The 27,616-nt window shown below is 39.0% G+C and overlaps 1 long non-coding RNA gene and 1 other non-coding gene across 3 annotated transcripts in view; one reads left to right on the top strand and one right to left on the bottom strand.

Moving 5' to 3' along the window:
* The window catches only part of LOC139363471 (uncharacterized), a 48,461-nt gene extending 28,090 nt beyond the window's left edge, over positions 1–20,371 (top strand). For both annotated transcript variants that reach the window (XR_011623909.1, XR_011623910.1), the window contains exon 5: positions 20,180–20,371. This is a non-coding gene — a long non-coding RNA (uncharacterized lncRNA). The remainder of the gene's footprint in view (positions 1–20,179) is intronic.
* Positions 20,372–27,131: 6,760 nt separating this feature from the next.
* TRNAT-UGU (transfer RNA threonine (anticodon UGU)) lies at positions 27,132–27,205 on the bottom strand. Its single transcript has one exon. It is a non-coding gene; the product is annotated as a tRNA-Thr (tRNA).
* Positions 27,206–27,616: the final 411 nt, after the last annotated feature.

The following is a 27,616-nucleotide window of genomic DNA, read 5'->3' as shown; positions in this document are numbered from 1 at the left end:
ATTCAGAATGCTTGTTTATTCTAAACAGGGCTATGGTAAGACATATGTAAAATTTGGTTGGCCCAAAAGCAAATGCAACAAAAACAAAAATAGACAAATGGGCTTAATTAAACTAAAAAGCCTCGGCACAGAAAAAGAAGCAATCAACAGAGTAAACAGGCAATCTACAGAATGGGAGAAAAATTTGCATTATGCCTCTGACAAAGGACTAATGTCTGGAATCTACAGGGAACTCAAACAACTCAAAAAGAAAAAAAAAACGACCCCATTAAAAAGTGGGCAAAAGGCCAGACACGGTGGCTCGCACCTGTAATACCAGCACTTTCGGAGGCCGAGGCAGGCGGATCACCTGAGGTCAGGAGTTCGAGATCAGCCTGACCAACATGGAGAAACCCCGTCTCTACTAAAAAAATATACAAAATTAGCCGGGCATAGTAGCGCATGCCTGTAATCCCAGCTACTCGGGAGGCTGAGGCAGGAGAACCTCTTGAACCCAGGAGGCGGAGGTTGTGGTGACTCGAGATTGTGCCATTGCACTCCAGCCTGGGCAACAAGAGCAAAACTCCGTCTCAAAGAAAAAAAAAGAAAAAAAAAAGTGAGCAAAGGACATAAACCAACATTTCTCAAAAGAAGGCATCCAAGCAGCCAACAAACATGAAATACTACATAGCCACAAAAAAAGAACAAAATCATGCTCTGTGCAACAACATGGATGAAACTGGAGGCCATTATCCTGAGTTACATAAATCAGAAACAGAAAATCAAATACCACATGTTCTCACTTATAAGTGGGAGCTAAACAATGGGGACATATGGACATAAAGATGGAAACAATAGACACTGGGGACTACAAACTGGGGACGGGGGAGCGGGTTGGGATAGGAGTGAGGGTTGACAAATTATTCATTTGGTACAATGGTCACTATTTGGTTAATGGGCAAGCCCAAACACCATTTTGCAATATACTCATGTAATAAACCTGCACATGTACCCTCTGAATCCAAAATAAAATAAAATTTTAGAAAATAAAAAGTAAAATCAACCTAAGAAGACCTAAAAAAAAGTAATAAAATCTGATTGGGGAAACAACAAAGAGGGCATTCTGGGTGTAAAGGGGGAGAAATGGAAGAAAAAGGCATGGAAGCTTCAGTGTACACAGGGTGACTGGGGAAAGTGAGGTCACTCCTGTTGTGGACTCTGGTGTTCAGTGAGATGTCAGCTCAGATGGAAGGCCTTCCCATATTCATCACATTCAAAGGGTTTCTACCCAGTGTGAATTCTCTGATGTCCAGTAAGATCAGAACTTCCACCAAAGGCTTTTCCATATTCATCACATTCATAAGATTTTTCTCCTGTATGAATTCGCTGATGTTTAGTGAGGTTTGAACTTTCCCTGAAAGCTTTCCTACACTCATTGCACTGATAATATTTTATTAAGGTATGGAATCTCTGATGCTGGGTAAGTCCCATGCTGTTACTGAAGGTTTTACCACATTCACTGCGCTCATAAGCCTCCTCCCTAGCGTGATTTATCCGATGTTTAATAAGGACTGAGCCTCGACTAAAACGTACCACACTGGTTACACTGATAAGGTTTCTCACCAGTGTGAATTCTGAGGTGTTTAAAAGAGGTTTTGTTTTGACTGAGGACTCTCCCACGTTGTTTATACATAGAGGGTTTTTCCCATGTATAGATTCTCTGATGTCCAATAAGACTGATGTTGTGCATGAAACTTCCCACACTGATCACATGTGTGTTCTTTTCCTTCCTTTAAACTTCCTTGATGCTTTTCAAACCTGTCCTTGCATTCATGAAGGTCTCCAAAATGAGTATCCTGAAAAATGTTCCTGCCTCTGCAGATTCTACTGAACAGCGTCTTCTGTGATTCCATTCCTTTGGATGCTTCCTGCTTTGGAGCCAAATTACCAGTCTCAGGCCTAGTTTCACTGTCTAAAATAGGAAATGAATCATTCAAATATCACTTTCTTTTTTAACTTTTCATTATAAACATTTTTAAACAGAATGGAAATGTCACCTTTTTAAATTGATGAGAGAGTAAACCCCCGATGGATCATTTATTTCCATTTTAGCCATGTTCCCCCAACAATCAGTGAATACTTTTTCAGTTGAGTTAAGGAAGGAAAGTGCTAGAAAGCAAAAGTGAAATAGACATATCCTAAGAATAAATAATCTATATAATACTAAAGTGGGATTGGGAATAATCTTTACCTCCAAAACAGGATACAAATCATCGGAGCATATTGAAAAAGTCTAAGTGTGTAAATAACTTTGAGTTGCATTCAAGGGCCAGGTGTGTGGCTCACGCCTGTAATTCCAGCACTTTGGGATGCCAAGGTGGGTGGATTGCTTGAGCCCAGGACCAGCCTGGGCAACATGGCAAAATCTCGTCTCTACAAAAAATACAAAAATTAGCAGGCCCATGCTTGTAGTCCCAGCTACTTGGGCAGCTGAAGCAGCAGAATTACTTGAGCCCAGGAGGCGGAGGTTGCAGTGAGATGAGATTTTGCCAGCCTGGGCTGAAACCTTGTCTCAAAAACAACAACAGCAACAACCACTATAGCAGAAAGGCAAAAGTGTATTTATACCATTGCTTGGGGAAAAAACCCTTTCATCTTAATATTCTCCCAAATAGGGCATTGCTTGCAGATTCAGCGTAAACCAACAATTCCTAATAAATAAAGGTCAGTATTCCTTTATGAACACAATAAAAAATACATTTTAGTAAAATTTGACCTGAAGAAGATAAATTAAATGTGTACTGAACTCATTTAAATGAACATTCCACCTGAACTCACAGGAAATACTAGAAAAGCACTGACTTCTCAGCTCTCCTAATCATTTCATTGCTGTTTGCTGGAGACAGATGCTTTTTAAAAAGGGTCAGAATGTGAGAAGGAGGATGCTTTTTAAATGGAAAGGACATTTGGCATGCAGAGAATGTGGAAAGGAAAAAGGGTACCTAATCTATACTGGAGTGACAAGTAGGGGGAGGTATTGATAAGAAAAAAGAATTTAATGTGGAAGAAGACAGAAATGTAGCCAAAGTGAAAGGTTTAAAAGGTAACTTTATCACTAATAGGCAGAGAACACTTAAAGGGACAAAGGGTAGAGACAAAGAAGACATTTAGTAGATTACCATAAAGGAAAGGCGATATAAAAAGTAACAGAATAATGTGATAATTTAATGCTTTAATGAAAATCAAAGAGGCATATGTGAAAGCAAATAGAATAAAAATCTTTGCTTAAAAGGCCAAGGATAAAGGCTCTCCTTTATAAAGACAGAGACAGATGGGCCAGGGAGGGTTTCAGGAGAGAGTTAGGGTTAGAGATGCTAATGAATGAACTATAAAGGATGCCTTTGGTTGGCCAAACAAGAGCCCCTGCTCTTACCCACCTCCCAGATAGATTCCTCCTCTTCCTCCTTACCTCTTTCTTGTGGAGAATAGGGTTCCAAAGGGTCATCCTTGAGCAGGGTCTCTATGTGTTGGAGGTGATAACATGGTGACTGCTGTGTAGCTCCCAGGATATCACCTCCTCCCAGGGCACTTCCAGTCCATCTGCTTGGGATGTGCCTTGGAGACAATTAGGGACCATTGTACTTGAGAGGAAACTTCTGTGGGAACTAGATCTGAAACCTCAGGAAACATTCCTATGAAAACAGAATAGGGAAAAGGGACTCAATGGAATTAGAAGGAGAGATGATATAGAAAAAGGAACTGACACTACCAGTGAAGCCTAATAGGAATGAAAACTCAGTAATGTTGCCCTCACTGCTTCACTATTGACCTAACCATTGAATGCTCACTTTGCTACCACAAGACACACCTCCTCTTCCCACCTGAAATCCAGGATCATGAAGTTCCCTCTCCAATCTTCCAGCAAAGACACAGCTTCATTTCCATTCAATGGATGATGCTCTTGTACCCAACACTGGAGCTCCTCGGGTGGGATGGACAGGAAATGCTCCAGCACCAGCAGTTCCAAGATCTGCTCCTTGTTATGATCCTCTGATCGTAGCCACTTATGGCAAATTTCCCAGAGTTGGCTTAGAGCCTCCCTGGGTCCAGGTGTCTCCTGGTAGCAGAGCTGTCTAAAGCACTGGCAGAAGACTTCCTGGCTGGGCTGGCTGTTCTACTGCAAGTCAATTTCTCGTACAGAAGAGTTACCTTCCTCCATTTTTACTATCACAGGTCTCTCCTATTCTCCATCCTGTATGATACAATCTGTAACCATTTTCACTCAAGAGTAACTGCAGACAGGTTTATACTCCAGGGAGACTCATCTTAAAAAATAAAGAAAATGTTATTCAAAGGTGAAAAACTTTCATCAGTTTTTTTTTTTTTAAGTACGTGTACTATAAAGGCTGCCTATGCCACGTTAAGAAAAGCAAAACAGAAAAGGTTTTTGAGGTTTTGCTAACAGTGATGAAATTTGAGGATTTGACACCTCAGTAATGGAAATTTATATGACTATTTTAGAAATAAAAATAGTAATCTTTTTCCTATCAATGTTTCCTGTGCTCACTCTATTTCAACTCTTTTCTGTTCCAGACATGTGAAATGCATTCCATGTGAGGGCCTTCACACCTTCTTGGAATACCATTACCCAAACCTGTGCATGAAACATTCCCTCATTTCATTAAGGCATGCTCACAAACTGTTTCCTCAAATAGATATTTCTAGCCCATCCTGTAAAAAAATAGCTTTCCACCACTATCTGCCCTCTTACCTTACTATATTTTTCTTTATAACTCTCATCACCCCAACATTAAAACACAATTAAAAGGCAAATAAAATTCGCTTTTTGTTTGTTACCCTCACAATAAGTGCCATAAGAGTAGGGGCTTCATGTATTTTGTACACTGCAATACTTCCACTGCCTAGAATAGTGCCTGGTACATAGCACATCATTAATAACTATCTGTCGAAAAACAAAATGACTAATAAAAGGTATTAACTGTAAGACTCACAAAACTTAATTAAGGAATCATTTCCTTTACACTGTGTGATAAACGAGCATGATTAGAGAAATAAGGCAATGAAAATATTAAACAGAACAGGTCCACAATCCCTTTTCCACAAATTCAAAATCCCTCAAAGTTCTGAAAAACTGAGAGTATTTTCATAAGTCATTTGATGGCAATACCCAAAGTAACATAAACATATTTTGTAACAAGACTTGGCTTGAAATGACATGAAGCTATTTATAGTCTTAGGGTGAATATTCATGTTTTATTACAGAAATATTAATAGGCCTGAATATCAGGCTTCACCAGATCTCTGGGGTGTTATGCATATGTAGCACATATGCATCATACTGCTTTTCAAAAATCGTTCGAAATCTGATTTCTAAAACACTTGTGACCCTAAAGATTGGGGAAAAGTTTCCCTGTTTTCTTTTCTTTTTTTTTTTTTTTTGGATGGAGTTTCGCTCTTGTTGTCCAGGCTGGAGTGCAATGGCACGATCTCGGCTCACTGCAACTTCCACCTACTGAGTTCAAGCGATTCTCCTGCCTTATCCTCCCGAGTAGCTGGGATTACAGGCATGTGCCACCACGCCCGGCTAGTTTCGTATTTTAGTAGAGACGGGGTTTCTCCATGTCTGTCAGGCTGGTCTCGAACTCCCGACCTCAGGTGATCCACCCGCCTCGACCTCCCAAAGTGCTGGAATTACAGACGTGAACCACCGCGCCCGGCAAGTTTCCCTGTTTTCTATATGTCAAGGACCCACCAGATTCCAAGAAGGCCACCCTCTTACACTCAGGAGTCCTGCTTCTCAGAAACTTCGGAGAAGAGGGGCCTGACTCCAAGTCACCAAGACAGGCCGGCTACGGGTACGGAAGCCTGGGTTAGGGTCAGGCACGAAGCTCTGTCCTCCTCGTTTGGGGTCACTCCAGGAGACCAGCTAATGGCAGCTCGGACTGGAAAGGAGAAGATGGGGTCTACACCCGGCCCAGGGCCAGCCTATAGAGCCCAGGTCCTACTCTCTTGAAGCCCTGAAAACTCCCGTCGCTAAGGACCAGCCAACATCCCGAAGTGTCGCCGCACTACTCTAGAAATGTTCATCTCTATGGTTTGCTCCTGCCAGCCGTCATAGTACGATACCATTCCGTGGTCTGTTCCTATTACCCGAGAATTCCTGCAGCAAAGCCTCTTCCTCCCGTATCAATACCTGGTTAATCTAGGAATGGCTGCCCAGCCTGGAGAACCTGATCTTTTTTTCTTTCTTTCTTTTTTGCCCGGGTTTATCTCCTCCTCTGCACCGCCAGCCATCCATATCAGCACCTTCTCTTTGCCCCAGCCTACGTCAGTTCCCCGGTATGCATTCTTGCATATTTTTCTCCCTGTACGGTAAATAGACGTACACATTTATAAGCGAATACAGAGAGACAGTGTAGTGTTTAAGAGCTTGGTTTCTGAGCTTAACTTGTATATCTTGATATCTTTGTGCTGTGGGTCGTTACTTACGTTCTTTATGCCCCATATTACTTACCTGCAAAAGAATAATAGTGGTGCGTATAGCACAGTTACTCTTGAGTATTGAACGATTAACATGTAAAGAGCCCCAGGAGCACATTAGATACCAAAGTCTAATAATATACATATATGGGATTTGGGGGAGAGGAAGGGGAGATAATTTTGTTTTGTAAACATGAGGTAATATATATACAAATTCTTGCATATAGACAGGGTCTCGTTCTGCCACACAGGCTGGAGTGCAAAGGCGCTCACTGCCACCTCCGCTTCCACAGCTCAAGAGATCCTCCCACCTCAGTCTCCCAACTAGCTGGGACTACAGGCAGGCCACCAAACCTGGCTAATTTTTGTATTTTTTGTAGGGACGGGGGTCTCACTATGTTGCCTAGGCTGGTCTCACTATGTGCCCATGATCGTGTCAAACTCCTAAGCTCATGCCATCTGCTGGTCTTGGCCCCTTAAAGTGCTGGGATTACAGATGTGAGCCACCACGCCCGGCCATATTTTCTTTATACCTCTAGAATCCTACTAGAAAGTGTTGTGAGTCATCTGGAATGATTATTAAGAATTATTTAAAATGGCCCCACTGTGTTTTATTTTAATAGCTAATTCATTAACAGTCATACTGCTCCAGTTTTTATCATCATGAACAAGTTTGCAATATACATTCTTATGCACACCTGTTTTGCACAGACAATTTTATTTATAGGACATAGGTTCTCATAAGTAGTATTGCTAGATGGAAGAACATACGTATTTTTAACAATAGATGCTGTTAGTTTGCTTTCCAAAAGGCTGTAACCACCTCACATTTCAAAGATCAACAAGTGTTACAACTTTTCTAAATTTTTGGTCAGTTTAGTGGTATCTCATTTTATTTGTGGATGTGTCTCAAATTCACATCTCCAGATTTGATTTGAATCCGTGACTGAATGTCATGATTGTTTTTCCTTCTATGTTTAGGTGCCTTAAAGGCATCTCAAACAAAACATGTTCAAAGCCAAACTTGTAATCTCTGCACCCAAATCTGATCCTCTTCCAACATCCCTTTTGTCCACTTGTCCAAATCAGAAACTTGGGCATCTCTGTTTTTTTAACCCTCACATAAAATCCATCAAACTCCTATCAGATTTATCTTCAAAATATTTATGTATTTATCTGTTTTATTGATGCATAATATTTGTACATATTTATGGGGTACAGGTGATATTTTGTTACATGCATAGAATGTGTAATGCTCAAGTCAGGGTATTTAGGATATCCATCACTACAAGCATTTATCATTTCTCTCTGTTGAGAACATTTCAAATCTCACTTCTAAGTATTTTGAAATGTATGATAAATTGTTAACTATAGTCACTGTACTCAACTAACATTATAATTTATTGCTTTAATGTAACCGTATGTTTGTATCCATTAACCAACCTCTCTTCACCCCTACACCCACATCCATCCCAGCCTCTAATAACTATCATTCTACTGTCTGCCTTCATTAGATCAACTTTATTAGTTCCCACATATGAGTATATGTGATATTTGTCTTTCTACGTCTGGCTTATTTCACATAGCATAATAATCTCCAGTTCTATCCATGTTCCTGCAAATGATACGATTTTCTTCTTTTTTAATGGCAGAATAATATTTCATTACTTAAATATACCACATTTTCTTTATTCATTCATCCACTGATGGACACGTACATTGATTTGGTATCTTTGCTATTGTGAATAATACTGCAATAAACATGGGGGTCCATGCATCTCTTTGATATACTGATTTCCTTTCCTTTGGATAAATACCCAGGAGTGGGATTGCTGGATTGATAGTTCTATTTTTAGTTTTGTGAGAAACTCCACAGTGTTTTCCATAATGGCTATACTATACAATGTACACTCCCACAAACAGTGTATGAAAGTTCCCCTTTCTCTGCATCTTCATTAGCGTCTGTTTGTGTTTTTTTTTTTTTTTTTGGTCTTTTGATAATAGCCATTCTGACTGAAATCATATGATATCTCACTGTAGTTTGATTTGCATTTCCCTGATGATTAGTAATGTTGAGGTGGTACACGCCTGTAGTCCCAGCTACTCGGGAGACTGAGGTGGGAGGATTGCTTGAGGCCAGGAAGTAGAGGCTTCAGTGAGCTGTGATTGTGCCACTGCACTGCACTCCAGCCTGAGCGACAGAATGAGACCCTGTCTGAAAAAGTAAAGAAAAGAAAAACAAAAAAGAAATGGCAACCATCCCAGAATTTGGTGGCTTTCATTTTCATGAACATTTTAGATTATGCATCTATCTATAACTTTAAAAATATCCATAAATGAGGGGTGTGTGTGTGTGTGTTTATATATGTGTGTGTGTGTTTTTAAAATATTTCTTTACTAATCTTTTTTGCCTAATCCTTTACATGTTTTGTTTTGTTTTATTTTATTTTGTTTTGTTTTGTTTTGTTTGAGAAGGAGTCTTGCTCTGTCGCCCAGGAGTGCAGTGGCGCAATCTCGGCTCACTGCACCTCCACCTGTTGGGTTCCAGCGATTCTCCTGCCTCAGCCTCCTGAGTAGCTGGGATTACAGGCACATGCCACAATGCCCAGCTAATTTTTGTATTTTAGTAGAGATGGGGGTTTCACCATTTTGGTCAGGCTGGTCTTGAACTCCTTCCTGACCTTGTGATCTGCCCACCTTGGACTCCCAAAGTGCTGGGATTATAGGCTTGAGCCACCGCGCCTGGTCGTTTTCACTACTGTACACTATTCCAGATTATAAATGTACCCCAATATATTCATCATTCTCCTATTGGTGTGAATTAAATTGTTTACAAACAGTGTTGTCAAGAACATTCTTGTACATCTTTTGTGGATGTGTGAGAACATCACTAGTGCATTTAGCTTTTTTTAAATGACATTTACCCAGTAGTGAAATTGCTAAAGGGGTACATTTCTCTGCATTGTATTGGATGTTGTGAATATTTGACATATTTGTGGCTACCCAGAATACTTGGAGCACCCTTCCTATAGCTGTGACTTTCCCCCGTTATAACTCCTACCTCTTTAAGGTAGGTGCTAGAAAAACCCATTTTTTAACTTCCCCTGCTGGTAGTGAGCAGGCATGTAACATAGGTTTTGCCAATAAGATGCATTCATGAAAACCTTCAATTTAGAAGACAGCACTTTGAGGAAGGGGCTGCTGTGCAGAATTCGGTATATGAGAGTGGCAGTATGGTCATGTTAAGAACTTTTAGAAGCAAAAGGGACCAAGATCCATGCTGTAGTTTCCTGTGTTTCGTGCTCACACTGAAAATGATGGTAATTATCCACTGTTGTGGGATTGCTTGTATGAGCAGTCTGGGAGTGAAATTTGGGCATTTTTTCCTGACTGCATAATTCTAGTGTTTTCTCTGGCCTTTCAGGAGACTCTAAGTCAACTGATATTCTTAATAAATTCTTGTACTATTTCATCTGTAGAGTGGATTCTGATGCTTGCAACTAAGAATTCTAACGGAAACAGTTATTCTCAACCCTTCTCCTCTCATGGTACATAAGTGATCATTGTATAACAAACTGGAAGCAATGTATAAAACTGATTGTGGCTGGAAGCAACCAGAACTACAGATATTAATTTCCCATAGTCTTGCCAGGCCTCTCTCAGGAGATCTGTATCTCAACAGCACACCTGTCATACATTCATAGCCCAACTACGTGCCACAATGTGCTAGCTGGAAATCTGTGCACTGATATTGCTAAATTACTATCAGTTTATACTCCTTCTAGTACTGTGTGAGAGTTCTTGCTGGTCAACATCCTCTTCGACCTTTTTTGTTTGTTTGTTTGTTTGTTTGTTTCAGAGTCTGGCTCTGTCGCCTATGGAGTGCAGTGGCTTCTTCAACTTTTGGTATCACTGGACTTTAAAACTTATTCCAGTCTTATTGTTATAATTTTATATATGATTTTTAAAATTTGCATTTTTCTGTTATTAGTGAGAATCATCTAATTTGTATTTCCTTATTTGTTAATTACTGGTTTCGTATCATTGTATGCTTTCCTCTTGGACTGTTGGTCTTTTTATTACTGATTTATGAAAAGCTCTTTATACGTCTTTGATACTTAGGATTCTTCACTTGCCTGGGTTGCTTTGAAGGCTGCAAGAGCATTTGTGGTAATTACACATTCATAATTTTGTATTCTATTTTTCAAAAGGGTCCTCCAGATTATACAGGATTCAGGTTCTACAAAACCTGGATCCATCTCTGACATCCCAATTGGAGGTCTATCTCTCTGTTTTGCTTATGGTATCTTCTGAGCACAGAAGATTTTATGGTTAATTTAGTTAAATTTATTTTTATTTTTATATGGATTGTACTATTTGGATATTGTTTAAGAAAATATTTTCTAACCCTATAAAATTAAAATATGATCTTATATTTTTTCAAATTATTTCAAATTTTGTTTTTATTTATTTATTTTCTTTATTATTATTATTATTATACTTTAAGTTCTAGGGTACATGTGCACAACGTGCAGGTTTGTTACATATGTATACTTGTGCCATGTTGGTGTGCTGCACCCATCAACTCGTCAGCACCCATCAACTCATCATTTACATCAGGTATAACTCCCCATGCCATCCCTCCCCTCTCCCCCTCCCCATAATAGGCCCCGGTGTGTGATGTTCCCCTTCCTGAGTCCAAGTGATCTCATTGTTCAATTCCCACCTATGAATGAGAACATGTGGTGTTTGGTTTTCTGTTCTTGCGATAGTTTGCTGAGAATGATGGCTTCCAGCTGCATCCATGTCCCTACAAAGGACACAAACTCATCCTTTTTTATGGCTGCATAGTATTCCATGGTGTATATGTGCCACATTTTCTTAATCCAGTCTGTCACTGATGGACATTTGGGTTGATTCCAAGTCTTTGCTATTGTGAATAGTGCCACAATAAACGTACGTGTGCATGTGTCTTTATAGCAGCATGATTTATAATCCTTTGGGTATATACCCAGTGATGGGATGGCTGGGTCATATGGTATTTCTAGTTCTAGATCCTTGAGGAATCACCATACTGTTTTTCATAATGGTTGAACTAGTTTACAATCCCACGAACAGTGTAAAAGTGTTCCTATTTCTCCACATCCTCTCGGGCACCTGTTGTTTTCTGACTTTTTAATGATTGCCATTCTAACTGGTGTGAGATGGTATCTCATTGTGGTTTTGTGGTATCTCAATGGCCAGTGATGATGAGCATTTTTTCTTGTGTCTGTTGGCTGTATGCATGTCTTCTTTTGAGAAATGTCTGTTCATATCCTTTGCCCACTTTTTGATGGGGTTGTTTGTTTTTTTCTTGTAAATTTGTTTGAGTTCTTTCTAGATTCTGGATATTAGCCCTTTGTCAGATGAGTAGATTGCAAAAATTTTCCCCCATTCTGTAGGTTGCTTGTTCACTGTGATGGTAGTTTCTTTTGCTATGCAGAAGCTCTTTAGTTTAATTAGATCCCATTTGTCAATTTTGGCTTTTGTTACCATTGCTTTTGGTGTTTTAGACATGAAGTCCTTGCCCATGCCTATGTCCTGAATGGTATTACCTAGGTTTTCTTCTAGGGTTTTTATGGTATTAGGTCTAACATTTAAGTCTCTAATCCATCTTGAATTAATTTTCATATAAGGAGTAAGGAAAGGATCCAGTTTCAGCTTTCTACTTATGGCTAGCCAATTTTCCCAGCACCATTTATTAAATAGGGAATCCTTTCTACATTTCTTGTTTTTCTCAGGTTTGTCAAAGATCAGATGGCTGTAGATGTGTGGTATTATTTCTGAGGACTCTGTTCTGTTCCATTGGTCTATATCTCTGTTTTGGTACCAGTACCATGCTGTTTTGGTTACTGTAGCCCTGTAATATAGTTTGAAGTCAGGTAGCATGATGCCTCCAGCTTTGTTCTTTTGACTTAGGATTGTCTGGGCAGTGCAGGCTCTTTTTTGGTTCCATACGAACTTTAAAGCAGTTTTTTTCCAATTATGTGAAGAAAGTCATTGGTAGCTTGATGGGGATGGCATTGAATCTATAAATTACCTTGGGCGGTATGGCCATTTTCACGATATTGATTCTTCCTGTCCATGAGCATGGTATGTTCTTCCATTTGTTTGTGTCCTCTTTTATTTCACTGAGCAGTGGTTTGTAGCTCTCCTTGAAGAGGTCCTTTACATCCCTTGTAAGTTGGATTCCTAGGTATTTTATTCTCTTTGAAGCAATTGTGAATGGAAGTTCATTCCTGATTTGGCTCTCTGTTTGTCTGTTACTGGTGTATAAGAATGCTTGTGATTTTTGCACATTAATTTTGTATCCTGAGACTTTGCTGAAGTTGCTTATCAGCTGAAGGAGATTTTGGGCTGAGATGATGGGGCTTTCTAAATATAAAATCATGTCATCTGCAAACAGAGACAATTTGACTTCTTCTTTTCCTAACTGAATTGCCTTTATTTCTTTCTCTTGCCTGATTGCCCTAGCCAGAACTTCCAACACTATGTTGAATAGGAGTGGTGAGAGAGGGCATCCCTGTCCTGTGCCAGTTTTCAAAGGGAATGCTTCCAGTTTTTGCCCATTCAGTATGATATTGGCTGTGGGTTTGTCATAAATAGCTCTTATTATTTTGAGATACGTTCCATCAATACCAAATTTACTGAGATTTTTTAGCATGAAGGGCTATTGAATTTTCTCAAAGGACTTTTCTGCATCTATTGAGATAATCATGTGGTTTTTGCCTTTGGTTCTGTTTATATGCTGGATTACATTTATTGATTTGCATATGTTGAACCAGCCTTGCATCCCAGGGATGAAGCCCACTTGATCATGGTGGATAAGCTTTTTGATGCTGCTGGATTCGGTTTGCCAGTATTTTATTGAGGATTTTTGCATCGATGTTCATCAGGGATATTGGTCTAAAATTCTTTCTTTGTTGTGTCTCTGCCAGGCTTTGATATCAGGATGATGTTGGCCTCATAAAATGAGTTAGGGAGGATTCCCTTTTTTTCTATTGATTGGAATAGTTTCAGAAGGAATGGTACCAGCTCCTCCTTGTACCTCTGGTAGAATTCAGCTGTGAATCCGTCTGGTCCTGGACTTTTTTTGGTTGGTAGGTTATTAATTATTGCCTCAATTTCAGAGCCTGCTATTGGTCTATTCAGGGATTCAACTCCTTCCTGGTTTAGTCTTGGGAGAGTGTAAGCGTCCAGGAAATTATCCATTTCTTCTAGATTTTCTAGTTTATTTGCGTAGAGGTGTTTATAGTATTCTCTGATGGTAGTTTGTATTTCTGTGGGGTCAGTGGTGATCTCCCATTTATCATTTTTCATTGCGTCTATTTGATTCTTCTCTCTTTTCTTCCTTATTAGTCTTGCTAGCGGTCTATCACTTTTGTTGATCTTTTCAAAAAACCAACTCCTGGATTCATTGATTTTTTGGAGGGTTTTTTGTGTCTCTATCTCCTTCAGTTCTGCTCTAATCTTAGTTATTTCTTGCCTTCTGCTACCTTTTGAATGTGTTTGCTCTTGTTTCTCTAGTTCTTTTAATTGTGATGTTAGAGTGTCAATTTTAGATCTTTCCAGCTTTCTCCTGTGGGCATTTAGTGCTATAAATTTCCCTCTACACACTGCTTTAAATGTGTCCCAGAGATTCTGGTATGTTGTATCTTTGTTCTCATTGGTTTCAAAGAACATCTTTATTTCTGCCTTCATTTCGTTATGTACGCAGTAGTCATTCAGGAGCAGATTGTTCAGTTTCCATGTAGTTGAGCGGTTTTGATTGAGTTTCTTAGTCCTGAGTTCTAGTTTGTTTGCACTGTGGTCTGAGAGACAGTTTGTTATAATTTCTGTTCTTGTATATTTGCTGAGAAGTACTTTACTTACAATTATGTGGTGCTGAGAAGAATGTATATTCTGTTGATTTGGGGTGGAGAGTTCTGTAGATGTCTATTAGGTCTGCTTGGTACAGAGTTGAATTCTATTCCTAGATGTCCTTGTTAACTTTCTGTCTCGTTGATCTGTCTAATGTTGACAGTGGGATGTTGAAGTCTCCCATTATTATTGTTTGGGGGTCTAAGTCTCTTTGTAAGTCTCTAAGGACTTGCTTTATGAATCTGGGTGCTCCTGTGTTGGGTGCATATATATTTAGGATAGTTAGCTCTTCCTGATTAATTGATCCCTTTACCATTATATAATGGCCTTTTTTGTCTCTTTTGATCTGTGATGGTTTAAAGTCTGTTTTATCAGAGACTAGGATTGCAACCCCTGCTTTTTTTTGTTCTCCATTTGCTTGGCAGATCTTCCTCCATCCCTTTATTTTGAGCCTATGTGTGTCTCTGCATGTGAGATGGGTCTCCTGAATACAGCAAACTGATGGGTCTTGACTCTTTATCCAATTTGCCAGTCTGTGTCTTTTAATTGGACCATTTAGTCCATTTACATTTAAGGTTAATATTGTTATGTGTGAACTTGATCCTGTCATTGTGATATTAGCTGGTTATTTTGCTCGTTAGTTGATGCAGTTTCTTCCTAGCATTGATGGTCTTTACATTTTGGCATGTTTTTGCAATGGCTTGTACCAGTTGTTCCTTTCCATGTTTAGTGCTTCCTTCAGGGTCTCTTGCAGGGCAGGCGTGGTGGTAACAAAATTTCTAAGCATTTGCTTGTCTGTAAAGGATTTTATTTCTCCTTCATTTATGAAACTTAGTTTGACTGGATATGAAATTCTGGGTTGAAAATTCTTTTCTTTAAGAATGTTGAATATTGGCCCCCACTCTCTTCTGGCTTGTAGAGTTTCTGCCGAGAGATCTGCTGTTAGTCTGATGGGCTTCCCTTTGTGGGTAACCTGACCTTTCTCTCTGGCTGCCCTTAACAGTTTTTCCTTCATTTCAACTTTGGCGAATCTGACAATTATGTGTCTTGGAGTTGTTCTTCTCGAGGAGTATCTTTGTGGCATTCTATGTATTTCCTGAATTTGAATGTTGGCCTGCCTTACTAGGTTGGGGAAGTTCTCCTGAATGATATCCTGCAGAGTGTTTTCCAACTTGGTTCCATTTTCCCCCTCACTTTCAGGCGCCCCAATGAGACGTAGATTTGGTCTTTTCACATAATCCCATACTTCTTGAAGGCTTTGTTCATTTTTTTTTCCTCTTTCTTCTTTAGACTTCTCTTCTCACTTCATTTCATTCATTTGATCCTCAATCGCTGATACTCTTTCTTCCAGTTGATCGAGTCAGTTACTGAAGCTTATGCATTTGTCATGTATTTCTCGTGTCATGGTTTTTATCTCTGTCAGTTTGTTTATGGCCTTCCCTGCATTGATTATTCTAGTTATCCATTCTTCCATTCTTTTTTCAAGATTTTTAGTTTCTTTGTGCTGTGTACGTAATTCCTCCTTTAGCTCTGAGAAGTTTGATGGACTGAAGCCTTCTTCTCTCAACTCGTCAAAGTCATTCTCTGTCCAACTTTGATCCATTGCTGGCGATGAGCTGCATTCCTTTTGAGGGGGAGATGTGCTCTTATTTTTTGAATTTCCAGCTTTTCTGCCTTGCTTTTTCCCCATCTTTATGGTTTTATCTGCCTTTGGTCTTTGATGATGGTGATGTACTGATGGGGTTTTGGTGTGGGTGTCCTTTCTGTTTGTTAGTTTTCTTCTAACAGTCAGGACCCTCAGCTGTAGGTCTGTTGGAGATTGCTTGGGGTCCACTCCAGGCCCTGTTTGCCTGGGTATCAGCAGCGGAGGCTGCAGAAGATAGAATATTGCTGAACAGTGAGTGTTCCTGTCTGATTCTTGCTCTGGAAGCTTCATCTCAGAGGTGTACCCCTCTATGTGAAGTGTCGGTCTGCACCTAGTGGGGGATGTCTCCCAGTTAGTCTACTCAGGGGTCAGGGACCCACTTGAGCAGGCAGTCTGTCTGTTCTCAGATCTCAACCTCCATGTTGGGAGATCCACTGCTCTCTTCAAAGCTGTCAGACAGGGTCATTTGTGTCTGAGAGGTTTCTGCTGCTTTTTATTTAGCTATGCCCTGTCCCCAGAGGTGGAGTCTAGAGAGACAGGCAGGCCTCCTTGAGCTGCTGTGGGCTCCACCCAGTTCGAGCTTCCAGGTGGCTTTGTTTACCTACTTAAACCTCAGCAATGGTGGGCGCCCCTCCCCCAGCCTCGCTGCTGCCTTGCAGTTAGATTGCAGACTGCTGTGCTAGCAATGAGGGAGGCTCTGTGGGCCTGGGACCCTCCCGGCAAGGCGTGGAATATAATCTCCTGGTGTGCCGTTTGCTAAGACCCTTGGTAAAGCCCAGTATTAGGGTGGGAGTTACCCAATTTTCCAGGTGTTGTGTGTCTCAGTTCCCCTGGCTAGGAGAAGGAATTCCCTTCCCCCTTGCACTTCCCAGGTGAGGCGATGCCTCGCCCTGCTTCAGCTCTTGATGGTTGGGCTGCACCAGCTGACCAGCACTGATTGTCTGGCGCTCCCTAGTGAGATGAACCCAGTACCTCAGTTGAAAATGCAGAAATCACCCGTCTTCTGTGTTGCTGGCACTGGGAGCTAGAGACTGGAGCTGTTCCTATTTGGCCATCTTGCTCCAGGTCCCAAAATTTTGTTTTTATAAACTAATATCTTATATTTAGGATACATTTGGGAGGGGTATGATATGAGTCAGTGATTCAGTTTTATTTGCATTTTTCTGCATGAATACTCAATTGTCTCACATTTGTTATCGAATAATTCGTTTTTCTTCACTAATCCTCAGGCCCATTTATTTACAAATAAAAGTATTTTTCCTCTTGGTTCTTTGTTCTATTCTGTTTGTCTAGTTGTCCATGTATGACTACAGTTGAACAAGGGTATATCAAGAGGCAACTAAGTGAACCATCTGAGCTTCATATGTATTCCACCCTGACCTCACTATGTAAAAACAGCTCTACATTCTCTTGTCTTCTGATCCCTGGACACAAGGATCTCAAAATGCCTAGGTGGCAGTTGTAGCTTTTACTTCAATGGGCTTCTTGCTATACTCCCTGGCAAGAGTGGACTGCCTTTGAGACTAGAAGTCTAACTTTGCCAAACTCAGAATTGTGGGGATAGGAAGCACAAATCCCCAAGTGGTCCTCTGGAAGTAATGATTAATGGGGCCACTCCTGCTTCCACATTTTGGTTCCTGGACTCACATTTTCTTCCTATTGGAGACACAGCACCATTTAGGAGCTCTAATTCAGTAATACATACGTTGCATCCTGGAGAATGCCATATTACCTCTGAGCTGGTGCTGCAGCTGTGCCTTCAGCAAGCCTGTTAAACTCTGTCAGACCAGGTGCTTCTAGATAATGTGGTTTGGAATAGGACCAGTGAGTCCCATCATTATGGGCTTACTGGAAGTGGGTCTCCTCGCCAGTTTGTATGGTCACACACTAGCTTTTGTGAGATTTCATGCATATAAACCCAAATATCCCTAAATAGTAGCCCTGACTGGGGCTATATGAACAAGAATGTTAAACCCATACCAGGAATAGGTATCTATTCCTGTGAGATTAATCCCTGGCCTGCCTATGGTAGAATGGGTCTATTATTATCAACCTGCCAAGTGGCTGGTTGGTTTCCTTGAGGAATAGAGCCATTGAAAGTCTTAGCATTGGTATCTGTTGCTGGCACTTTGGACCTTTACAGGCAGCACCTGTTATTTCTGCTTCAGTAAATGGGAGTTTATTCTGTTGCACTCTTGTGTAGTCTTTATCTCTGCCACCTTGGCCACTCCATTCACATGCTCATTATGCTAGTTATGTGTCTGCTGGTTGTTATGATAATTGCAGTCCTTTCCTTGATTGCTGGTGTTTAAGCTGTACCTTCTTACTTCACATCCCCATTGCCAGCCAATGGGGAGTTCTAGAACAAAGGTTTCTCACTAAAGAAATCCCAGGTATGTGAAAAGTTGGCAGGCCCTGGTATCTCCACCATCTTCAATCTTTGGTTTAGAGCTCCCTGGCATGAGGTTGGCCTCAGATAGAATGCTGTAGCGGATCTCAAAGGTTGTTACCGTTAGACACTGTTAGGTGACACACTCTAACTAAAGGAAGATCTGAGCTATACACTGCTACAGGGGCAGCTAAATTGTGAGTGTTGACTTCAGCAGTGAATTGGCCAGACCAATTAACCAAGCAGTGCTGGACAGGTGCTGGCAGACCTTATGGTCTATGATTATAGTGTACCTTGGAGGTTTACAGACAGCCACATGGCGGTCTAAGTCCATGATGCCAAGAAGGACACATTCAGTACAGGCTAGCCAGTGAACTACATAGGCCTGGGCCATACAGGCTATTTAAGTGATGTTCTTGTTGGGACCCCCTAAATTGAATAGCATTTGAGGTACTGTTGTGGTGGTGAAACAGAGATCTAAGAAGGAAAGACTGGTGAGAAAGAAATGCATAGGACTATGAAGTTGGGAATCTAGTTGAGAGACCAGAATAATAGCAATATTTCCCAACAATGTGAACATGTAGAAGGTCAAGAGGACACAGTAGAGAAGAAAATCCAGCCATGGATATTTGATAAATCCCATAAGAATGAAATCCTCTGGGAAACTTTCATTCAAGTGCTTCACCGAATTTTGATGACACCAACCTGCTAAAAAAAACAAGTAAGATAAGAGTGATTTTTTAAAAGTTCTGAGTTGGTAGAAGTTCTGAAGACAGAACTTTTTCTAGGAAAAAATAGTTTTAGTAGGGAGAGATGAGACACACCCTCAATAGAAATCATAACAATAATAGTGAATAATGAATGAATGAATGTAATAATTATTATAATTAACATTATGAGGTAATATTTGAAAAGCTCTTTCAGTAAAGACAGTGGTTTCACATTTTTCCCCCAACTCAAAACCATGTGTGATAGGTTAGTAGACTTTAGTTGTTATGGTTTTTATGTCTGACTAAAGAAACCAGTGGAAAGTGGGCTGCAAATTCTCCCAGATGCCTGGCACTTACTATGTTACAGTAAACATCATTGAACTTGTTTTCTCATTTTCAAAGAACTGATTATGATACATGTTTGTCAGGATTGTTGGGTCAATTAAATAAGATTGACCTGGAATATGGTAGATGTTCAATAATGCTAACTCTTCCTTTCCCTGAAATAAGAGGGTAAGTGAATGTTCATGAATAGGTACAAAAATGTTGATGTATGTATAGATGGACATCCCTCTCAATTCAGGTCTGTGTGTAACACTGTACTTAAAGCTGGAGTTCTGCAAATATGATTCACTTGCTTCAAAATCACTTGGAGTGCATATTAAAAATTCACATTTCTGGGCCCTTAACAAAACAAGAATTAAAACCTCTGGGGGTAAACCTCAAGAAACTGTTTTTAACTCATTCACTAGGTGACTCAAACATACATTTAAGCTAGAGAATCCCTGCATTACAGCATCATACTGTTTTTTAAATTGTAGAACTAAAGTTCAATTCCCAGTGGGGCCAATTATTTATTTCCTTAAGGACTAAAACTCTTTTTTGAAGACTAAGGGCATATAAGCAAATATAAATTACTATTATTACAATTAAGTAATATTTAGAAAATCATTTGTAAAATAGATAAAATGCTGGGTTCCCTAGAATCAACAATAAATTCTATCAAAGTTCAAAAAATGCCTTTAAGAATTGATAACATTTTTGTTGCCCTCCCAGCCAGAGAAAGAGAGGACAAGGAAGAGCTTCAGCAAAGACGTCACAAAGAAAGGTCTTGGAAAACCAAGGATACTCATCTGTCTGAGGCTGGAGGGTTTCTGATGGAAAGTGATGGATGATAAATTGCAGAATGAGTAAAGAAAAGCTGAAAGGTCATGCTGAAGAATTTGAATAAACTTTATGAGTCCTTGTGCAAAGTATTATGTCTACATTTTATATTTATGTGGATAAAGTAATAATAGTATTAAGAACAACTACTTATTTAGAGTCTATTATGTGCTACATATTTGGCAGATATTTTCCATTTTTAAAGTTAGTCTGCAAAATATCTCATTATCTATTTACTAAATCACCCAGCTAGAAAGTAGTTACATCTAGTGTTTAGTAGAGATGGAACCCAATGTATGTGTGGTATCAAAGACTATGCACTTTCAATTTGGTAAGTAGAAATCAGATATATGTACTGGTTTCCACACTGGACAATCAGTTCCATGGTTAAAGATAGGATATTCGTTTTGAGAAATTCTAGTTAAGTACTCAGTCCTTCAGAATGTTTTCTACTACAATACAAAATCAAATAATAAAAATTGAGTAGAGTTGGAAAAAGCTTTTGATAGAAATAAAAAATAAGCTTTTCAACATTATAGGATGAAAATTAAATAACTCAGCAAATTTCATCTTTTGCTTTGGCACCCAAAATGGCCAAGAACTAAACTCAAATTCAAGTACTCTCTTGGACCTACGTTTGATGTTATCATGGTTTACCCATCTATCATACAGCTCTTGTTTTCATGTTTCGAATAGCTCCTTTTGTAACAATCAGGAAAGACTAGGTTATGCTGAGGTAACAAGTTAACTCAAATTCTGTGTGGCTTAAAACCACAAAGATTTGTTTTTTGCTCATGCCACATATCCACTGAGAGTTGGCTGGGGCCCCTGGTCAACATCATTCTCACTCTGAGATCACTGTGATGGAGCAGCTTTTCTGGAAACATCGCTGACCCCATAGCAGAACAAAAGAGAACTCCGGAGTATTTCATATTGGCAATTAAATACCTGCAGAATGGAAGTAGTAGACATTCTTTCATTCACAACTCATTGCCAGAATTAGTCACATGGGCTCTCTCAAATACAACGGGGACAGAAAGTGCACTACTACCATGAGCCCGGAAGGCTGGTAGACAGAGGTATTTGCTGAACAACACTACAACTATTATATATTGTTTATGTAATTTTATTGTCTGAAATTTTTTTTGTAATTAGTCAGAAATAATTCAAAAGTGAAAATTGGGGGGGAACCCTCTTTTTCAGCTTTGAGGATTAAAACAGTCCTAGGACTGAAGTCCATTATTTCATGTTTGCAAGGAAAGAAATTGCACGCATACACTATAGGACCAAGTTATTAAATTGTCTCTCTTACATCACTAGTATACATACATCTGTCAATATATAACACCTTTTCTTTTTCTATCCATGCCACTTATATGAAGCATTTAGAGGGAATCAGCTTGATATTCTTAACATAACCATAAAGTTTTTGTTTGTTTTAAAAGATATATTAATTTATTTAATAGTTAGTTAAAAGGTCAAACTGTGTAATAGGTGTTAAGGATTAGAAGCCCACTATCTCAGGGAGACTGATATGTAAACAGATAATTGCACTCCAGTAGTGTAAAGAGCTATGGTAGAATAATATGTAAAGGAGAATGACAGTAAACTAAAAAGGCACCTTGACTACATGTGATTTATTTGTTGTTTATTCACTTACACACTGTGATAAGTGTTGAAGATACAGTGGTGAAAAGGATATTTATAATCACTGCAATCATGGAATTGCACTAGGAAATGTAGGCACTAAATAAATACTAAAAATAGGCTTTGTACAGGTGTCTCACACCTGTAATCCCAGCACTTTGGGAAGTCGAGGTGGGAGTTTGAGACCAGCCTGGACAACATAGCAAAACCCCTGTCTCAAAAAGAAATAAAAAATAATAATAAATACACACTAAATATAAAAGTAACAAATTCTATGACTGATGAAATACAGAGTGCTATGGAAGCAGTCATATTTCAGAAAAGACCTACAATATGCCAGGGCTTCCTATGTTCTGGGAATACAATAAACAAGACCAGTTTCCTATCCTCAGAGATACTTTGCTGAGAGAAGTTTTCCTGGGAAAAATATCATTTATCTAATACTAAAGAATATGAAGGCAGTAAGTACATAACAACAGGGTGAAGAGAGTTAAAAACAGAGAAAAATAGCATATGTGAAGGTCTGAAGGTGGAAGGCTGTGTCTGGTTAAAGTAACTGCTATGAGTTTGTGACCTCGTTTCAGAGACTTGACTGTATCAAGCAGGAGAGGAGCTCAGAATAAGTGATTTGAAGAGGAAACACCATAGAAACTAACTCTGGAAGACAAGCAGATTTCTTCTGTGGTACTTGGAATGAGTGATATGATTGTCCACATTAAGATAGAAGAAAATAATCTTGCCTTTTAAAAACATACATTTAAATATGTCAATTAGGAAGTAAGAGTACTTCGGTTAAATATAAAATAGTGGAAGATTTGTGGCAAGAAGATTGCTGTAACATATGTGCTGAGTCTTTCTGAATCACTCCATTAAAAAGGCATAACAATTAGGATAAAAAACCAAATGAACAAAAACCCACCAGCAATATCGTCAACAAAATGAGGTAATTAAGTATTCTCACAAACTCTCAAATATGACTGAGTAGGAACTACTCAACAACAGATGCAAGGTACAACAACTGTAAGAGAGGAAATGAGGAGAAAGAAAATGAACTTCTGATGGCCCTCAGAACTGGAAAATCCAGAAATTAGTAATGGTCATTCGCCTACTAAAAGGAGGAGAGGGCTCCACCTGAGAATAGAAGCTCAGCAAATTGATCTAATGACAGTGGCTAAAAGGGAGAGTTTTTACAGGTTCTTTTTCATAAGTAAGTGCAAGGAGACCAGAGGAAGGCCAGATATACTGAGGTTGTCTGGGCCCTGTGAACCCTTGAAATGAAGGAACTTTCTATAATAAAAACCCACACCATGACAGGGTGCAGGGGCTCATGCCTGTAATCCCAGCACTTTGGGAGGCTGAGGTTGGCAGATCACTTGAGGCAGGAGTTCTAGACCAGCCTGGCCAACATGGCGAAACCCCGTCTCTACTAAAATACAAAAATTAGCCAGGAGTGGTGGCCCACACTTGTAATCCCAGGTAAGCAGGAGAAGCGCTTGAACCAGAGAGGCTGAGGCTTCAGTGAGCCGAGATAGTGCCATTGCACTCCAGCCTAGGCAACAGAGAGAGACTCTATCTCAAAAAACAAAACAATCCCACATTCACATTAAACAACTAAGAACAAAGAAAAAAGAAGTGAAAGTAGACCTAAACAAATGGATATTCGTTCTATGTTCTTGGATTGGTCATCATAAATATATCACTTTTCTTTATAAATTTATATAAATTATATTACATTTATAAATTTAATCCAAAATCAGTAAATAAAAAGTACTGCTCATTTAGTCGCAGAAACGTAAAGAGAGCCCAACAATCTTCTAGAGTTGGGGAGTTAGCATTCAAGGAAGCCAATGTAACTAAAATTCACAGGCAAAGTACGAAGGGGAAGAGGGCTACTGACAGGGAGAGTTCTGAAGATCTGCAGAGGGTTCTTTGGCAATTAGAAAGACTTTTAGTTGGGTTCTGTGTCCCTTGACATACCATCATCATCATGTTGTTTTTCAGCACTTTCATAGTTTCTGGCACTACAAGATTATCCAGGCTTATCTTGTATATTTCCTCCCCAGTCCTACCATTCACAACTTCTCCAAGGAGCCCTGGTTCCTTTTATTAGAAAATTGTTTTAGAAACCAAGATCTGGGCACTAGGTGTCCTTATTGCTAATGGGATATTGTTGCCTTTAGGCCCTCTCAGCTGACAGACCAACAAAATACATGCTTGTGTGTTTTATGTGTACATAATATATATACATATTATATACATACAAATATCTATAAATCTATATATCTGTTTGTATCTATATTAAGCTAAATTTGAGTTCATACTGATATTTCCAATTCCAATCCATTATCACCTGGATCATTCCAGCCTTCTTCCCTTGCTTCTCTGTAATTCACTCCCAAAGTGAGAAGCCTGGCTCTCACCATCTAGCATTCATTTATTTAATTGTTCAATTCCAGTATCCATGTAGAGGGGTTTCAGAATTGTTAATCCATACTTTCCTGGTAAATGACTTAATCAACTAGAGTACAATGTTATGTACAGTTCTTTTTGACTTTAGTCTTGCAGACTCTACTAATTTCCAAAGTTACTTAGTTCAGCAGCTTTCCACTCTACTTCCTTCAATGAAGTTGTTTTATAGATTTGAAACACAGTTATATTCTTTTGTCACAGTACAAGTTCCATTCTGGGATGCTGATAGGAGAATCTTTTTAATAGGTGATGTATAAGCAAACCGTTTGCTACCAAGGTCTATTATTTTGGTTACTTTTTCAGCAAGTTCCAGCATATATCTAGTTTTGGGGCAAATAATTTGTGATTATTAGTAAGTTTTGAAGTATTGAGACTATTGTATGCAGCTTTTTAAATATGTTAGGTCAACTATTCCATTTTATGTAAACATCGTTATAACTGTATAAGAAAACAGTTGTGGCCGGGTGCAGTGGTTCATGCCTGTAATCCCAGCACTTTGGGAGGCCAAGGCGGGTGGATCACAAGGTCAGGAGATGGAGACCATCCTGGCTAACACGGTGAAACCCCGTCTCCACCAAAAAAAAAAAAAAAAAAAAGTACAAAAAAAAAGAAAGCAAACAGTTGCAAAATCATGTGTGGATTGCCTACTGTGTTTTTGGATAAATAAAAACTATGAAAGTGGTCACTATGATCATACTCAGCCAGAATCTATTACATTTTGATGTGCTACAATTATTTTCTGAATACACAGTGTTCCACTGTCAATGGCAGTTGTTTGATGTTTTCTTCATTGTTTTTGTATTCTATGAATAATTTACTAACCAGATGCAGTCTTTTGACAGCAGTTTGAGATTCAGAAATTTCACAAAAAGCAAATAAAACAGAAGCATAATTCTATCTATTAAACAGATATATTGCTAAACTTAGAAATGCTTTAAGGTGTTTCTAAATATCCAAATACTTGGTGGCCATAATCAAAAGCACACTGACTGCACCAAAATGAATATTTATTGAACAAATTTTTTGTGCTTAGGATAATTTAATTCAGAGAAGAGCTTTTAGGTATGGAATTTAATCATGATGATCCTGATTTTTATTATTGTGTAAATTTCTATATATTTGCTACCTCAACTAGAATATATGAGGCCAACATTTTCATGCACTCTTTCTTAAATATTTTATTTAACTGTTGATCTATTTCCCTAATTATTTTAAAATTCGGTATTGTTTCTGTACATGTATGAATAGAAAAAAAGGATAGATTTTGTTTACTTGCTAGTAGAAGTTAGTAAATTGTTAAGCTTTGGGATTTCTATCATAAAATGAAATAAGATCTTAAAGTGTGGTTTGAAGAACTAAACACTTGGCCCCAAAAATGTTTGTTCAAATAATAATAATGCTGACCCTTACTGAATGCATTTTTGTTAAACAGTAATTTATTTGTATTTATTCTTGAAAACGTTCTTATAGCAATTCCATTATCATTAAAGAAACAAGGGAAGTGAAGCCCAGTGAAGTTATGTAGTTTGCCTAAACTACATAGTTATTAAAGAGGACAGCTGAGGGTTGTACCCAGGCATTCTGATGTGACTTCGAATGGTTCCCTGTCCAGGGTCGGAATCTAACGAGGGGCAGCATGTAATAGGGTGCAGCAAAGGTAAAGCTGAAAGTCAATTAACTATTTAAGGATGTTACCTAGGGTTGTTAGAATAACATGGCGATGAGAGTCATCCTGTGATCACTTCTCATAAAAGATAAAGGAAAACAAAAAATAGATCCGCTAGTGGCTTATAAGAAGGGCAGAGAAATCTTTTTGGTTTCTACTCATACACTCCTCATCTTCTTTGTTTGCTTAATTTTTCTCCATAGAATTCACCACAATCTGACATAATATTTATGTTATGTTTTTATCTATTCATTATCTTCCATACTCTTCTAGAAGATAAGGTCCATGAGGGTAAGAATTTGTTGGGGTGGAGGGATGGTGAGGGGTTGGCATTTATTAAACTGTCCTACCCCTGGCCTTGGAGCAGTACCTGGCACATACAAGGCAGTCAATAAATCTGTGTTGAATTAATGGCCAAAATAATGAGATATGCAAACACATGCAAATGAAACTAATCCAGTAAGGTTGGCCCTTATTAGCTTTGGATGTTTGAAAATTTTCCTTAATTTGCTCTATTCCTTCAGCACTTTTGTTCCAGCCCCAGAGATGCACCAGCCTCTGGCAAATACAGCTTCTAACTGGCCGTCACTATAAAGTGTTCCTAGTTCATTTTATAAGAGGGTTAACAGGGCTTTAAAAATTATTTTCCTCCTGTTCTCTTCAAAAGGCAAGTAGGACCCTGCAACTATGCTAATTTCCCATCTGTTTTATGATAGACTTACTACTTTATGGTAGTATATTAATTTATATGAACTCTTCTGAAATCAGCTATAGAGTTGGACGTTCCTGGATTCTAGAGATGAGACAATCTACATCTATATAGGTTTTGAATCTGTGCATACACAGAGAAACTCAATAAATATTTGTTGGAAAAAAAGATCTGCCGGAATTTAATTCAAAACTTCACAAGGTTCTCATTTTCTTCTTTCAGCTTGGGAATATTGCCTTCACATAATCCATAATTGATTGCATTAGAGCTGGCAGTACACTGAGTACAGTGGAGAATTCAGGTACAGTACAGGTTAACGAAGAACTGGCTTTCTAGTGAAAATCAAAACTCTAAGGCCCTACTGGGATTCGAACCCAGGATCTCCTGTTTACAAGACAGGCGCTTTAACCAACTAAGCCATAGAGCCCACAGGTGCAGGAAACTTGCCTATAGAATCTATTCCTGCCTTTAAGTAAAATATTCTTGGCGTAACTCGTCTCTACGCTCTTACCACAGCTTGCGGTGAGAAAAGGGGCAAACTCCAAAAATACGTTTTGCTTACTTAGTTGCACTGCGGAACTAACACAAACGAAAAAGTTTTCGGGCAGCTTAAATATTGGAACCGTTCATGCTTCAATTAGTCCAAGGATAACTACACGTAAAAGTCAAGGCTACTCACTTTTTCCAAATGTGATAAAGTTTCCTAAAATTAAATTTTGCAGGTACTACTTTTTATCATTTTAATGATTCGTCGTTCGAATGTCCTAAGGGGAATCTCTAACAAAGGAACTCCACAAGAGACTCGTAGACTACCTAGTTGGGCATATGGTGTTCTGAC

This window comes from Macaca nemestrina, chromosome 5, assembly GCF_043159975.1.
Source record: "Macaca nemestrina isolate mMacNem1 chromosome 5, mMacNem.hap1, whole genome shotgun sequence".
NCBI lineage: Eukaryota > Metazoa > Chordata > Mammalia > Primates > Cercopithecidae > Macaca > Macaca nemestrina.
The sequence above is the reverse complement of the archived record's forward strand: the minus strand, read 5'-3'. Positions and strand labels throughout refer to the sequence as shown.